This window comes from Odocoileus virginianus, chromosome 2 (genome assembly GCF_023699985.2).
Source record: "Odocoileus virginianus isolate 20LAN1187 ecotype Illinois chromosome 2, Ovbor_1.2, whole genome shotgun sequence".
Classification (NCBI taxonomy): Eukaryota; Metazoa; Chordata; class Mammalia; order Artiodactyla; family Cervidae; genus Odocoileus; species Odocoileus virginianus.
This window is the reverse complement of record NC_069675.1, coordinates 54,939,012-54,954,855: the sequence shown is the minus strand read 5'-3', so window position 1 is coordinate 54,954,855 and position 15,844 is coordinate 54,939,012.

The following is a 15,844-nucleotide window of genomic DNA, read 5'->3' as shown; positions in this document are numbered from 1 at the left end:
GGAATATTCAGCTGAATATTCAGAAGAAGTTTTAACTCCAATACTTTGGCCACCTGATGCAAAGAGCTGACTCATTGGAAAAGCCTTTGATGCTGAGAAAGATAGAGGGCAGGAGGAGAAGGGGGTGACACAGAATGAGATGGTTGGATGGCATATTCTCTCAACGGACATGCTGCTGCTGCTAAGTCACTTCAGTCGTGTCCGACTCTGTGCGACCCCAGAGACGGCAGCCCACTAGGCTCTGCTGTCCCTGGGATTCTCCAGGCAAGAACACTGGAGTGGGTTGCCATTTCCTTCTCCAATGCATGAAAGTGAAAAGTGAAAGTGAAGTCGCTCAGTCATGTACGACTCCTCGCGACCCCGTGGACTGCAGTCTACCAGGCTTCTCTGTCCATGGGATTTTCCAGGCAAGAGTACTGGAGTGGGTTGCCATGAGTTAGAGCAAACTCTGGGAAACAGTAAAGGACAGGAAGCCTGACGTGCTGCAGTTCATGTAGTTGCAAAGAGTCAGACATGACTTGGTGACTGAACAAAAATATCGGTTTGTCTATATGTGTAAAATCTTGTTCTTTCTTCTCTTCCTACTATCTTTTTCAATGCTATTATTTGTAGTTAACTAATTAATTTCCTGATAACTAAGCAAATATATGCACATATTGTTATTTCCTGTTATATATTTCTTGCCCTAGAAATAGTATTTTAGACTTATTCAGTGGTATCTGTGTTTTTTATTTTTTTTCCATTTGACACATATATTAAAACTGCAATATTCTAGAAAGTGTGATTTATGGGTAAGTAGTAAGTACATGTTCATTTTTGGTAGACAGTGTCTTCACAGGGATTATGCCATTTGACAGTCCCAGCAGCAATAATAAAATGATACTACATTTCTCCACAACTTGGCCAACAGTATATGTTGTCATGCATTTGAATTCTGTCAGTCTAATGGTAAAACACTATAACTAAATATAGCTTTAATTTACAAATCATGAATTCAAATATATTTTCATATACATTAGACCTATCATATTGTTTTGAGCATTTAAAAAATTAATTTTGACTCATTTGTTATCACATTGAGTTTTAGGTCTTCCTTTTTAAGATTTTTTTGAATTAAGATTATGGACCACTTATTCTGTGGTATTATAAATATTTGTACTCACTGGCCATTGCTTTTGAGATTTCTGTGTTTAGAAATGGAATTATTATAAAATTCTATGCATCACTCAATATGCCAGCAAATTTGGGAAACTCAGCAGTGGCCACAGGGCTGGAAAAGGTCAGTTTTTATTCCAACCCCTAAGAAAGGCAATGCCAAAGAATGCTCAAACTACTGAACAACTGCACTCACCTACACGCTAGTGAAGTAATGCTCAAAATTCTCCAAGCCAAGCTTCAGCAATACGTGAATGAAGAGCTTCCAGATGGTCAAGCTGGTTTTAGAAAAGGCAGAGGAACCAGAGATCAAATTGCCAACATACGCTGGATCATTGAAAGAGCAAGAGAATTCCAGAAAAACATCTATTTCTGCTTTATTGACTATGCCAAAGCCTTGGTGTGGATCACAACAAACTGTGGAAAATTCTGAAAGAGATGGGAATACCAGACCACCTGATCTGCCTCTTGAGAAATCTGTATGCAGGTCAGGAAACAACAGTTAGAACTGGACATGGAACAACACACTGGTTCCAAATAGGAAAAGGAGTATGTCAAGGCTGTATATTGTCACCCTGCTTATTTAACTTATATGCAGAGTACATCATGGGAAATGCTGGACTGGAGGAAACACAAGCTGGTATCAAGATTGCCAGGAGAAATATCAATCACCTCAGATATGCAGATGACACCTCTCTTATGGCAGAAAGTGAAGAAGGACTAAAGAGCCTCTTGATGAAAGTGAAAGAGGAAAGTGAAAAAGTTGGCTCAAAGCTCAACATTTAGAAAACTAAGATCATGGCATCTGGTCCCATTACTTCATGGCAATTAGATGGGGAAACAGTGGAAAAAGTGGCTTACAATATTTTTCTGGGCTCCAAAATCACTGCAGATGGTGATTGCAGCCTTGAAATTAAAATACACTTGCTCCTGGGAAGGAAAATTATGACCAACCTACACAGCACATTATAAAGCAGAGACAGTACTTTGCCAACAAAGGTCTGTCTAGTCAAAGCTACAGTTTTTACAGTAGTCATGTATGGATGTGAGACTTGGACTCTAAAGAAAGCTGAGTGCCAATGAATTGATGCTTTTGAACTGTGGCATTGGAGCAGACTCTTGAGAGTCCCTTGGACTGCAAGGAGATCCAACCAGTCCATCCTAAAGGAGATCGATCAGTCCTGAGTGTTCGATGGAAGGACTGATGTTGATGCTGAAACTCCAATACTTTGCCCTCCTTATGAAAAGAGCTGACTCATTTGAAAAGACCCTGATGGTGGGAAAGACTGAAGGCAGGAGGAGAAGGGGACGACAGAGGATGAGATGGTTGGATGGCATCGCCGGCTCAATGGACATAAGTTTGGGTAAACTCCGGGAGTTGATGGACAGGGAGGCCTGGCCTGCTGCAGTCCATGGGGTCAGAAAGATTTGGACATGACTGATTGACTGAACTGAACTGAACTGAACTGTTGCATCACATTTGTTATTTGTTTTTATTTTTCATCTGAATTTTGAGATACAGTTGAAAGATACTTATACATATGCAGATTTTAAAGGAAGTCTATCATAATTTTCCAGTATATTTATGTTGCTCATATCTATATTTAGATCCTAACTATTAAGTTTCACTGATGTATTTTAACAAATGATGCCATTTTATCCTTATAAATGGATGTCTAATCATACCATTACCATATACTAATAAGCATATTTTGACCCTAGCAATTTGGAATACAAAGTTTATTACCATAATAAAGTTTCATATTTCTTTATTATACTTTGGACTTTCAGCTTCTGTTCTACTTGCTTATTTATTTATCAGCCAATGCTATAGTTTAAAAATTGTAGATTCTCTGTGTTTTAATATCTGATTGGGTTAGTTCACCCAATTTTGTTAAAATATTTAAAAATATTTTGTTCTATGGCCGTGGAAAGTAAGCTCTTGTCTTCCATTATATTTTTAACTTTTTATTGTTCATGTATGTGATCGTTAGCCTATTTTGTATGTTGATATTACATTTTGTCAAATTAGTGAATTATTTTCTGTTCTAAGATAGTGTATATGAACAACCCAAAGGAATTAATGATAAAAAAAAAATCACATCACAAATATATATAATGTTATTTATTCTTTTAAAAGTTTGATGTCTGCAAATTTATCTTTCTCCTGATTACATTTCCTAATTATATTTGAATTGTTTCCCCATTTGTTCTAATACTGACTTTGGAAATGATATATCTCAGGTTCTTATCACACAATTTCCACTTGCTGACCCTCTACATGTCCCTGACAATAGATAAACTCCTTTATTTTGTCTGTCCATTCATATTTTAATCTTATAGAGAACAAAGAGCATAATGGTGATCTTTGTAATTCTTCTCTTTACTACACAGAACATTATTTTCACAAGGCAAGCTGTTTAAATGATCTAGACTCATCGCTTACAAAATGTATGTTCAAAAAAATGCATGCATAAGGTATGATTTTTTTAAAGACTGAAAATGCATAGGAAGTAGAAATATTACAGAAAAATTGTAAAGATTTTTATTAGCTGTTAACTGGGAAAGCAGAAGCTTAGGTAATGTGATTTTAAATTCCAATAAGCTTTTACACACCTGAAAATACCTATCCAGAAAATGCTCATACTATTTTATATCCCACTTTAAGAAATGCATAATTTCTTAAAAAGCAAAAGGATACAAGATTCCCTATGTGCACCTTAATTTATGTGAAAATGTAGCAATATTAATATTCAATATTAAAAATGTTCAGTGTTAAAATTGGGCCACCACTCTGGTCTTTGCACATCATTCCTCCCCAACCGGCCCCCTCCAGAGGCCATTACATCTTGAAAGTATCTATGAATTATTTATTTTAAAATGTTTTTTTAATTAAGGAATGGCTGATATTCACTTCATTTTCTTCATTTGATTTTAAGTTTTCCCCATTGTAACAAAGTTTTGACTTGAGGAAATTCTCAGAAGATCTGAGTATCCTGGATCCAAGAAGGGCAATGTCATGGAGGATGCCCAAGTCCTCGGACAATAACTAGCCAAGTCTCCCTTGATGAATTAAAATTTTGTTCAAGAGGTATATCTATGAATTGAATGAGTTGAAAAGATTAGGCCTAAAGTGTATCTTTAAATGAATGCCAAGATCACTTTGTCACAGGGTTCAACATTAATACAAATAATAATACATTTTAATATCGTTACTGTGTGTGCATCTCCTTAAACCACAGCTTTTCTTGTTCAGTTCTCCTGTCCATCAAAATCAATGCTAGAGTGAGGAAAGTCTGTTCAAAAGGATGAGAAATTTTATTTAAAGTTTCCTTTTAATTCTATGAAGAAAATATGTGTTTGTGTGATCAGATCTTTTAATTTTGTTATTGTTGTTACTGTTGACCTATAAAAATAGGTAGTAGTGTGAAACTTGCAAAACCTCAATAGATTAATTTTTCTTAGAGTGAAAATAACCACCTCCCCCTGCAAAAACAGTACTTTTTGTTACAGAGTTTAGTTTTGGATTATCTTTATCTTTTAGCAACCATATAAAATATGGTGTTAGCATTTAGAAATTTCAAGCATGCTTAGAGACATTGAATTAATTTGTGTTTGAAAAGAAAGTGAAAGTGGCCCAATACTACCCATCTCTTTGGGACCCTGTGGACTATACAGTCTATGAATTCTCCAGGCCAGAATACTAGAGTGGGAAACCCAGATGGCGGTAGTGGTAAAGAACCTGCCCAACAACACAGGAGACATTAGAGACTCAGATGAGATCCTTGAGGCGGGAAGATCCCCTGGAGGAGGACATGGCAATCCACTTCCTATTCTTGCCTGGAGAATCCCATGGAGAGAGGACCCTGGAGAGCTGCAGTCCATAGGGTCACAAAGAATCAGACATGGTTGAAGCGACTTAGCACACACACACACACATTGTCTCATCATACTGGCTTTTGATATTCAAGCTTTTAACAGGAAAATGCAAACAGGGAAAAAATTCCAGAATCTCTAATCCCAAATGATTTAGCAAATCTACATAACTGTATAGTTAAGTGATGTACAAGAAATGAACAACAAAATAATTGTGATAATATTCTTACTAGTGCAGGGGGAATGTAATCGTTTTGAAATATTTTTTTGTGAATCATAAATTCACACATATAACTTCTTCTTCACCATTAATTCCTCTATCTACCCTTGTTATACTTTTGGAAAATGCATATATAGAAAGAAGCAAAACAAATGATATAGTTAAGAATGATTTTCAGAAATAGAAAGGAAAATTGTTTATGTGTTTAGGGGTTAGATAGTTGAAAGGTCATTTATGCATTAGAAAATTCATTTCAAGGCTAGAAAGTTTAGTAGCCTGGAAAAATTCCCTGTTGAAATAAATAGCCACATTCTTCAGAACAGCAGCCTGTCAAAAGAGAAGAGCAATTTACAACTGCACACTCTGAGAGCTTGGGGAGGAGGGAATGCTCCTTGACAACTTGCAACTGAAAAATGAACCAAAGGAATTCAAACTGGTTCTAGGTCTCTGTTTCTTTTAAAGACACATGGGGGATTGATACATATTTCTTATTCTGAAACAAATATTTTAAATCCCTGGGAAGAAGAATGTCCAAATAATAAATTGGCTGACAATTTAGAGACAGTAGAAATCTATGGACATACAGTCTCTAGAACTATTATTTGGCATATATTTAAAACTGTCAGTAAAGCCAGATGACCTTCCAGACATCCTCTATATTAAACTGAATTCAGACTATTAAAAAGAAACATATACTCCATTCATCCACTTACTGAATTTCTCAGAGTATTTTGGAAAATACAAGACAAAATCCAAGTAACAGCTTTACATTTAATCTTGCTTAAATATATTCCATTACATAATTGCTACTTTTTAGTATTCATAATTGATTAATAATGGAATATAAAGAAATTTAGACTCAATAATATTCTTAACAGGATGGTAACTGATATTTATTACTGTGAACTAGCAAAATCAGAATAAATAGAAACATAAATGTGACTTTTACTTTTTTGAACAAGTTAATAAAAAATCCCAAGTTTACACATTATAGCTATACCTTTTTGTAAAATATTTTTATAAGATAAAAATAATAATGTCTGTTATCTTTTAAAAAGTTATTTTGAGTTGGTATATTAAAACAAATATATCAAGGAATCTTGTACTTATTTTTTTATACAACACATTTTTTTTCTTATATGTTCATATCTGTAAAAGATACCAAATGCTAAATATTTGTGTCTTCCTTTAGAAATTTAATGACTTTTCTAGAGCTATTCACAAAAGACTGGGAGTATATTTGTACCTCCATACATTTACTTTTGAATTCCTAATCAATAGAATCCTTAAAAATGTAATAACCTAAACTACACTAGTGTTTCCATTTCCTAGCATATGATGCCTGTCCAGAATCATCAATGTATATGATTGATAGGTCAGGCACTTTACTCAAGAGATTCACAAATTTAAATGATGATTCTTTCTTAGGATCATCAACAGTAAATACAAACAGATGGAAGCCATGTGTTCTAGGGCTTTCATGTCACAATATCAATCTGAATATATTTTCCCAGATAATTCTTTGAGCTCAACATTAATCCTGGTCTAAATCATCTGTATTATTCCCTCTTCCCTCAATCATATCACTTCTGTAAATCCACTAGAGTATTTGTGGTAGAGATTTTTTTTTTGTTATTTAAAATAAGAGAAGTTGACTAAAATATTCTAACATTACACAAGAGATATGAATACTTCTGCTTTTCCTAGTACAAAAACAAGATGCTTTATCTTACTCTTGACAAGTAAGTGATTTTCAAATAGATAAAAATAAGCAGCTATGAAATTGACAAATTGCTGAGTATTGAACATAATTGAATTTTCTTAATTAGATCTCATATCAGACATTCTGCATTTTGTGATTAACATATACACATTGCTATATATAAAATAGGTAATTAAAAAGAACCTAACATAGGGAATTCTGCTCCGTATGCTATGGCAAACTACAGGGGAAAATAATTTGAAAAAGTGAATGTGTGTATACATATAAATGATTCACTTTATTATATTAGTAGAAACTAACACAATATTGGAAAACAACTATACTCCAATAAAATATGTTTATTATATATATATATATATATATATATACACACACACATACTGGTGTATTTTCCCCGAGAGGATTTAAATTTGGTCAGCTAAATGAACATTGTAAGTTGCGTAGAACTTTACCAACATTCTATTCATTCCTGATTTGAATTGTAGTTTATGGTGGTTAATAAATCACACATAATTTTAGGATTTTCTAGATATCTCGTTAGAGCATTCTATATATTAGTCATTTAAATTGCTAAAGAAAGTAAAACTAAACATGGGATTTTAGCTGTACTGTAAATAACTCACCTACTGCTCATGAATATAAAGCATCAGTTCAGTTCAGTTCAGTCACTCAGTCGTGTCCAACACTTTGCAACCCTATGAACCACAGCACGCCAGGCCTCCCTGTCCATCACCAACTCCTGGAGCTTGTCCAAACTCATGTCCATTGAGTCAGTGATGCCATCCAACCATCTCATCCTCTGTCGTCCCCTTCTCCTCCTGCCTTCGATCTTTCCCAGCATCAAAGTCTTTTCAAATGAGTCAGTTCTTTTCATAAGGAGGGCAAAGTATTGGAGTTTCAGCTTCAGCATCAGTCGTTCCAATGAACACCAAGGACTGATATCCTTTAGGATGGACTGGTTGGATCTCCTTGCAGTCCAAGGGACTCTCAAAAGTCTTCTCCAACACCACAGTTCAAAAGCATCAATTCTTCAGTGCTGACCTTTCTTTACATAAGTCCAACTTTCACATCCATACATGACTACTGGAAAAACCATAGCCTTGACTAGGTGGATCTTTGTTGACAAAGTAATGTCTCTGCTTTTTAATATGCTATCTAGGTTAGTCATAACTTTCCTTTCAAGGAGTAAGCGTCTTTTAATTTCATGGCTCCAGTCACCATCTGCAGTCATTTTGGAGCCCAAAAAATAAAGTCAGCCACGGTTTCCACCGTTTCCCTATCAATTTGCCATGAAGTGATGGGACTGGATGCCATAATCTTAGTTTTCTGAATGTTGAGCTTTAAGCCAACTTTTTCACTCTCCTCTTTCACTTTCATCAAGAGGCTCTTTAGTTCTCTTCACTTTCTGCCATAAGTGTGGTGTAATTTGCATATCTGAGATTATTGATATTTCTCTATAATTTCACAAATAAGACAACTTGAATTAAGACAAACTTGAAAGCTAAGAGTGGATGTCCTTGTTCCACTTCAGAAGACTCATGACTCTGGCCAGCTGCAAGATCATAAACTTGCCCTGTTCTCCACAATCATGAGTGTGAGGTGAAGACAAACATTCATACTGTTTAGAAAATATACTCTTTCAACTGGTTGCAAAAGGGTCTCTAGCCTACTGGATTCAGTAGGTAATTATGACAACAAAACAGAAAACATATTTTCTGCATTTGGAGAGTGGAATTAAAGGTCACTGCAAGCACCAGATCCATATTTATGACCACCACCTTAAATAGAAACTAAGAAAATGGGGAATGGGAAATACAAATTAGATTAATTCAAAAGATACAGCCATGCAAAAACTATTCTATAGACTATAGCTTTAAAATATTTCATTTTTTCTTGTATAATCCAAATATGGCAATAAAAATTCTACAAGACTTTTCAGAAAGGAAAAAAAGAGCACCTATTAGTCTAAAATCCAAATAAAACCATAATTTCATATTTTCCTGTTTTTACTGTTTTTCCATTTTCCATTTTTCCCAGTATCAATTTCCATGCTTCTACCTTGGTTATATTTGTAATTTTAATGATCAGAAAATGTTTTAATTCAGAATACTACAGTATTAATGCAATCACTGCATTATCATTTATATTTTTATTGATATAAATTTTGCTTTTGGACTTTTGTTATTTCTCCAAAAAAGAAACTTTAATTATTTCAAAATAATAATAATAATAATAATATATTTAATAAACATGCACATAATTAGTAAGGCTAATTCAAATATAAAACAATTAATAATACCCATCTTCTTAACATATATAAATATACATTAATATTACCATTAATTAAGTTTTAAAATTTTCTCTGTTTCAAAATTAAGTGGAGCTATTAAATAAGTCATGGGTCCTGGTTTATTATACATAATGGTAAAGTCTAAGAAGAAAGTAAGTTATATAATAGGAGAAAATCTGAACTCAAATATTAACAAATTTGGATATTTGTGGAACCTAGTTCCCAAACTATACCTCTGAGTTGTAAGGATCAAGTCAAATTAGTTAAGTGCTTTATAAAAGATGGAATCTAAGTAAAAGTTAGTTATTCATGATTGCATTATAGACATTTTGTTTAAAATGAATGTAAAAGTTTAACTACCATTCTATTAGTAATTAGTTTCATTGAGTCTATCTTGACTTTCTTTTTTTTTTCCCTTCTTTACTTTTGCTGCTCATATATGCTTTTTAGAAATGTGTGCCTTAACTTGAAGAGAACACTTCTTGATTACATACTCTGTGACATATGGCACTCTCCCTCCTTTAAAGACTCCCATCTCCCTTCTGTTCTCCCTCCTTTAAAGATTCCTTTCTGGAGTCTTTATTAAATACTCTCATCTCCTTTCAGTTGTGTTATCTTCTAGTTTCTCTCACACCCTCAATCCTCTTCTCCTCTTCAACACAAGAACTCTCCCATTTCACCTCTCACGGACATTTCTAGTCATCAGTATTACCTCTTGCTTCTTTTTCTAGAGCTTCTCTGAAAGTGTTTTATAATTAAATATTTTTGTGTGTGTTTGTTTTGTTTTTAGTTTCTAACATTTCTAAGAGTGGAGTAAAATTTCCCCTCACTTCTCATTGCTATCTCCATAGTCACTCTTCATTGTTTATATCCTAAACTTCCAATTCATTTAAAGATTATGTTTATTTTCAAGCTAGTCTTCGGAGAAATTCAGGGTTATTTTTACCTCCTTTCTTGACAGTTTTACCAACTGACTCATGTTTCCTTCTTTACCAATATGGTACCAATATTTCCTTTAACGAACTTCAACTTTTTGTTTCTGGGTCCTAACTGGCATTTTTTTCTTTGAGGAAAAGGTTAATTGTACATCTCTTTATTCCCTGCCCATGGTTTCAGAGGATGCATTGAAAAAAAAAAAAATGTTCTAACTTTTACATTCTCTTCACTGATACCTCAGAGGCTGTGATGAATAAGTTGATGACTAAGAATATGAAAACCTGATGTAATCAATATAAATTTGGTGGCTTGCCTAATGCTGGCACAAAGAGGAAAATTAAAAGTAAATTATAGTCATCTATGTCCAATTAAGTATAGAATCCTGTTTCCTCTATTTAATAATAAGGGGAAGTTACTGGAAATTTCTAATTTAATTCAAAATTCCTTACAAAGTAAAATCTTAAAGAATTGAGAACTGAAATGATTTGTAATACTGAATTAAAATGGTTACTATAATGAGAAAGAATATGTTGTCAGAGTACTCTTTTTTATGCCAGTGGTTGATGTATCTTTATCTTTTAAACCAAGCTAATGCACTTTAGTTTCTCCTAATATGCTCATGCAATATAATATTTTGCCTATTTTAATGTTGTAAGCAAGAAACATTAGTATGAGAACTCCTTGTAACAATACACCCATAAAGTAAGAAAAACTAGTCATAAATCATGTCTGCAGGATACAAAATGAAATATGTAAAGGAATAGATACTGGTCTTTAAATCTGAAATTTTGTATGTATTTAACATATAGTAATTTCAATTTCTATTTGTTAGTTCTAAATGAATACAACTGACAGATTTAAATACATGTTCACACACATACATCACACATATAACACACACACACATACACATAAGGAAAGAGGGAGAGGTGGATAAAGACAGAAAGAGAGAGAAAAATATAGAGGTTCTGTAAGAAAAGAATATAGGTTTGATAAACATTTAATGGGTTAAGTGTCTTACTAAGAAGCCACCAGAATGTAAGTATTAGAACACAGAACTGAGCCCACATTTGTGTTCTACTCACTCAAGTATCTGTACAGTGTATCACAGTTGTCAACTTAGAATTTTTATTCTTTGTATGAGTTAACTCCTTGACCCCAACAAAACCTCAGTTCTGTCACAATGTGTGATATTCATAACATTCACAGAAAGATGAATAAGAGTCAGATCTACCATCACATTTGTGCTTGAATTTAATAAGACTATTAGTAGGACTCTATATCAGGAATTGTAGAGATCAATCCTGAGAATCCCAAAGGACTTCAAGCAAGTACATACACTAGACTACTGGTGTTCTTAACAGGACTTCTTTTTTTAAATTGATTTTGGCATCTGCATTACTACCTAGGTATCCTCCTAAGGTTGAGTTGGGAAAAACATTTCTAGAGTTTTTACTATGAAAGAAATAAGACAAATTCCATAATCATATTTCATTTTTCCTCTTTTTCTTCTCAACACCACCACTATGTCTAAAGTGAAATGTGTATCTTATACAATTGCTCGGATTCAGAGTAATTTCATAAACCAGTACTATGATGCAACTACCCCTAAAACCTCATTGAGTTCTAGTATACAAACTTAAAAATATATTGCTCAGATTGATCGGTGTGTCATTTCTGTCCTGAGGAATTACAGCCTAGTTTTACTTCTTTGAGCTCTGAAGATACCACACTATTAAAAATTATTGGAGTATAGTTGCTTTACAAGGCTGCACTAATTTCTTGCTGTATAGCAAAGTGAGTCAGTCACATATATTCATATATCTAATCTTTTTTAGATTACTTTCCCATTTAGGTCAGCACAGAGTAGAGTTCTCTGTGCTATAAAGTAGTTTTGCATTAGTTATCTGTTTTCTACACAGTAGTGTATATACGGGAGAAGGCAGTGGTACCCCACTCCAGCGGGGTAATCCATTGGGGATTGGATTGGTAATCCATTGGGTAATTCCAGTGGGGAAATCCCATGGACAGAGGAGCCTGGTGGGCTACAGCCCATGGGGTCGTGAAGAGTTGGACACGACTGAGCGACTTCACTTTCACCTTTCACTTTCAGGCATTGGAGAAGGAAATGGTAGCCCACTCCATTGTTCTTGCCTGGAGAATCCCAGGGCCGGGGGAGCCTGGTGGGCTGCCATCTATGGGGTCACACAGAGTCGGACACGACTGAAGCGACTTAGCAGCAGCAGCAGTGTATATATGTCAGTCCCAGTCTCCCAGGTCATCCCACTCTCCTTCCAACCTTGGTAACCATAAGTTTGTTCTCTATATCTGTGACTCTATTTCTGTTTTGCAAATAAACTCATCTCTAATATATTTCCAGAGTCCATATATAAGTGATATTATACAATATTTTTCCCTTTCCAATTTACCTTGCTCTGTATGACAGTCTCTTAGTTTATCCATGTCTCTGCAAGTGGTACTATTTCATTTCTTTCTATGACTGAACAATATTCCATTGTATATTTGTACCACAACTTCTACAATTGGGAATGAAAGCAGAGAAGTTACAAGGATTATAAGAGATTACTACAAACAAATTAGACATCCTAGAAATGGACAAATTCTTAGAAAGGTACAATCTTCCAAGACTGAAGCAGGAAGAAACAGAAAATATGAACAATCACAAGTACTGAAATTGAAACTATTATTTAAAAAATGCTATTAAATTTTTTTCCAGTTAAAGTCCAGGGCAGATGGCTTCATGGGTAACTTTCGTTAAACATTTAGAGAAGAATTATCATCTGTTGCTCTTGCTCAGTTACTCAGGTCTGACTCTTTGCGACCCCATGGACTGCAGCATGCCAGGCTTCCCAGTCCATCACCAACTCCTGGAGCTTGCTCAAACTCATGTCCATTGAGTCTGTGATGTCATCCAACCATCTCGTCCTCTGTTGTGCCCTCCTTCTCCTGCTTTCAATCTTTCCCAGCACCAGGGTCTTTTCTGATGAGTCAGCTCTTCATATCAGGGGTCAAAGTATTGGAGTTTCCGCTTCAGCATCAGTCCCTACATTTCAGAAACACTTCCCAAAAAACTGCAGAGGAAGGAACACTCCCAACCTCATTCTCTGAGTCTACCATCATCTTGATATCAAAATCAGACAAATATAACACAAAAGAAGAGTATTACAGGCCAATATTACTGATGAACATAGACATGGTCAACAAAATACTAGCAAATAGAATCCAAAAATACATTAAAAGAATCATACACTCTGATCAAGTGGGATTCATCCCAGAGATGCAAGAATTCTTCAGTGTACACAAATTAATCAATGTGGTACAACATATTGATAAATTGAAGAATAAAACTATATGATCATCTCAATATGTGCAGAAAATATTTGAAAAAATTCAACACTCATTTATGATAAAATCTCTCCAGAAATTGGATTTAGAGGGAACCTTCTTCAATATAATAAAGGTCCTATATGACAAACCTACAGCTAACAATAGACTCATTGGTGAAAAAGTTAAAAGCATTTCCTCTCAGATCAGTAACAAAACAAGGATATCTACTCTCACCACTTTTATTCAACATAGATTTGGAAGTTCCAACTACATTTTTAAGGTAGAATTAAAACTATAAAACTGACAAAAAATAAAAGAGTTTAAAAATAAATTGGTGGATAGAATGAAAATTCCAGTCATAAGAAGCATGACAATTTAAAATCTCTCATTAATGTTTGTTTCATGAATGTGTAAGATTTTTTTGCACAAATTATTATAGAAATATAAATTAGTAAAGATTTTCTTTTTTACACATGTATTTTAGACTTGCTACAGTAGACAAACAAAGAAAAAAATTAATTCTCACACATAAGGCCTGCACTACATCACCAATTCTTTGGTAGTAAACAGGATTTATGTTCGGGGTAATGAGGTACTGGGTTTGATTATCATTATTTTCCAGGCTTCCTATAGAGATCTGTACATTTTACTTAAATCATCTCTCAGAGGTACATCTTGCCATATTTTATTACTTTCCATCTTATGCCATAAGTTAAATGGGAATATTTTTGTTTAAAAGAATATAATAAAAACCATATCGATGTAGACTGTTGTTCACACAATTTTGCTCACATTTATGATTTTTACCTTAAGCATAAATATTCAGTAGTAAAATAGCTATATTAAGAAACATGAAGAAGACAGTTTTTAGTCTTCATATGCATTGTCAAATTTATTCATCTATTATCTAGTCTCACACACATGCATATATTGAGAGAGATGTATAGATAGGCATATAAATATAGATTTTTTTACATTTACTATTTTATATTTCTACCAGCTGTGAATAATAGCCATTTTGCTTACTCTTAACACCAAGCATATTTAAATTTTAAAACAGCCAAAATATTATGGGTAGCTTTATAGGCCTAAATTTCTGACTCATTATGATTTAATTAGCCATCTCATTCATCACAACTAAAATTGTTCTTTTTTTTTTTTCACACCCTCATTAGCCTTTTAAGTTTCCTTCAGTGTTAACTTACATATATTTTTTAGTCTATTTTTCTCAGGAACTATATATTAGTGATTTGAAGAAATTCTTTAATATATTGAAGATGCTCATACACTGGCTGTCACATATACTTGTAGTGAACAGTTTTTCTTTTTCCTCCACTAGATTCAATTTACCTTTATTCTTGGCTATACAACACCTGTGTTTCCCATCACCATCCATTCACCTATACGGTTGGGCACATGGCTCAGATCTAAATGTATTAGCATGACCATTACCAAGCCATGATCATTTCAGTGTACAGCATAGGGCATAAGAAGATACAATTAGACCTTGGGATTTTGTTTGAAGTTTGGGGGAAAAAATGTTAGCCATCCTCCTTAATGATGAAACAAGTACACAGGTAAGTTATCAACACTCCTAACCATGAATTCAGTGAGGGAAAGGATCAGACAGATATAGGAAACAGAATGAAGGAAAAGAAACAGTGACCATTTTTACTCCATTTGTTTCTGATTAAGCCTCATGTGACAACATAAGAAAATATTTTTGGAATTAAATAGAACTGTTCTTGCTTCTCATAATATTAACTTATAATTTAATTACTTTAATATTTGAATTTTTACTTGACTTTCAAGTTTTATGGACCCACATACATCATGTATTAATAAGATAAAAAAATGTTTAGAGGGTAAAAATCAATAAATATCAGCTTTGTAGTAATATTAATATCTCTATTCAAAATGTTTCTCTGCTTGCTTTTTGTGACTATTTGTTTTTTAATCTCATGTTTCTAAATATTAGCTTGTTTCTTCATATCAAAACTTTGGTTATTTACATTGAAAAATTGAACTCACTTAAAATTTACTTGGGGTATGAGATGAGTAAATTATCAGTTTATCAAATCGTGCATTCTAGAATAATTTGCCTTTACTACCAGATTTTGGACAGTTACATTAATTATATTCCCAATATATATAATTTGAATACCTTTTACACTTTCTTTTCAGTTCATTTCAGTACAGTTCTGTCGCTTAGTCGTGTCTGACTCTTTGCAACCCCATGAACTGCAGCACGCCAGGCCTCCCTGTCCATAACCAACTCCCGGATTTTACCCAAATT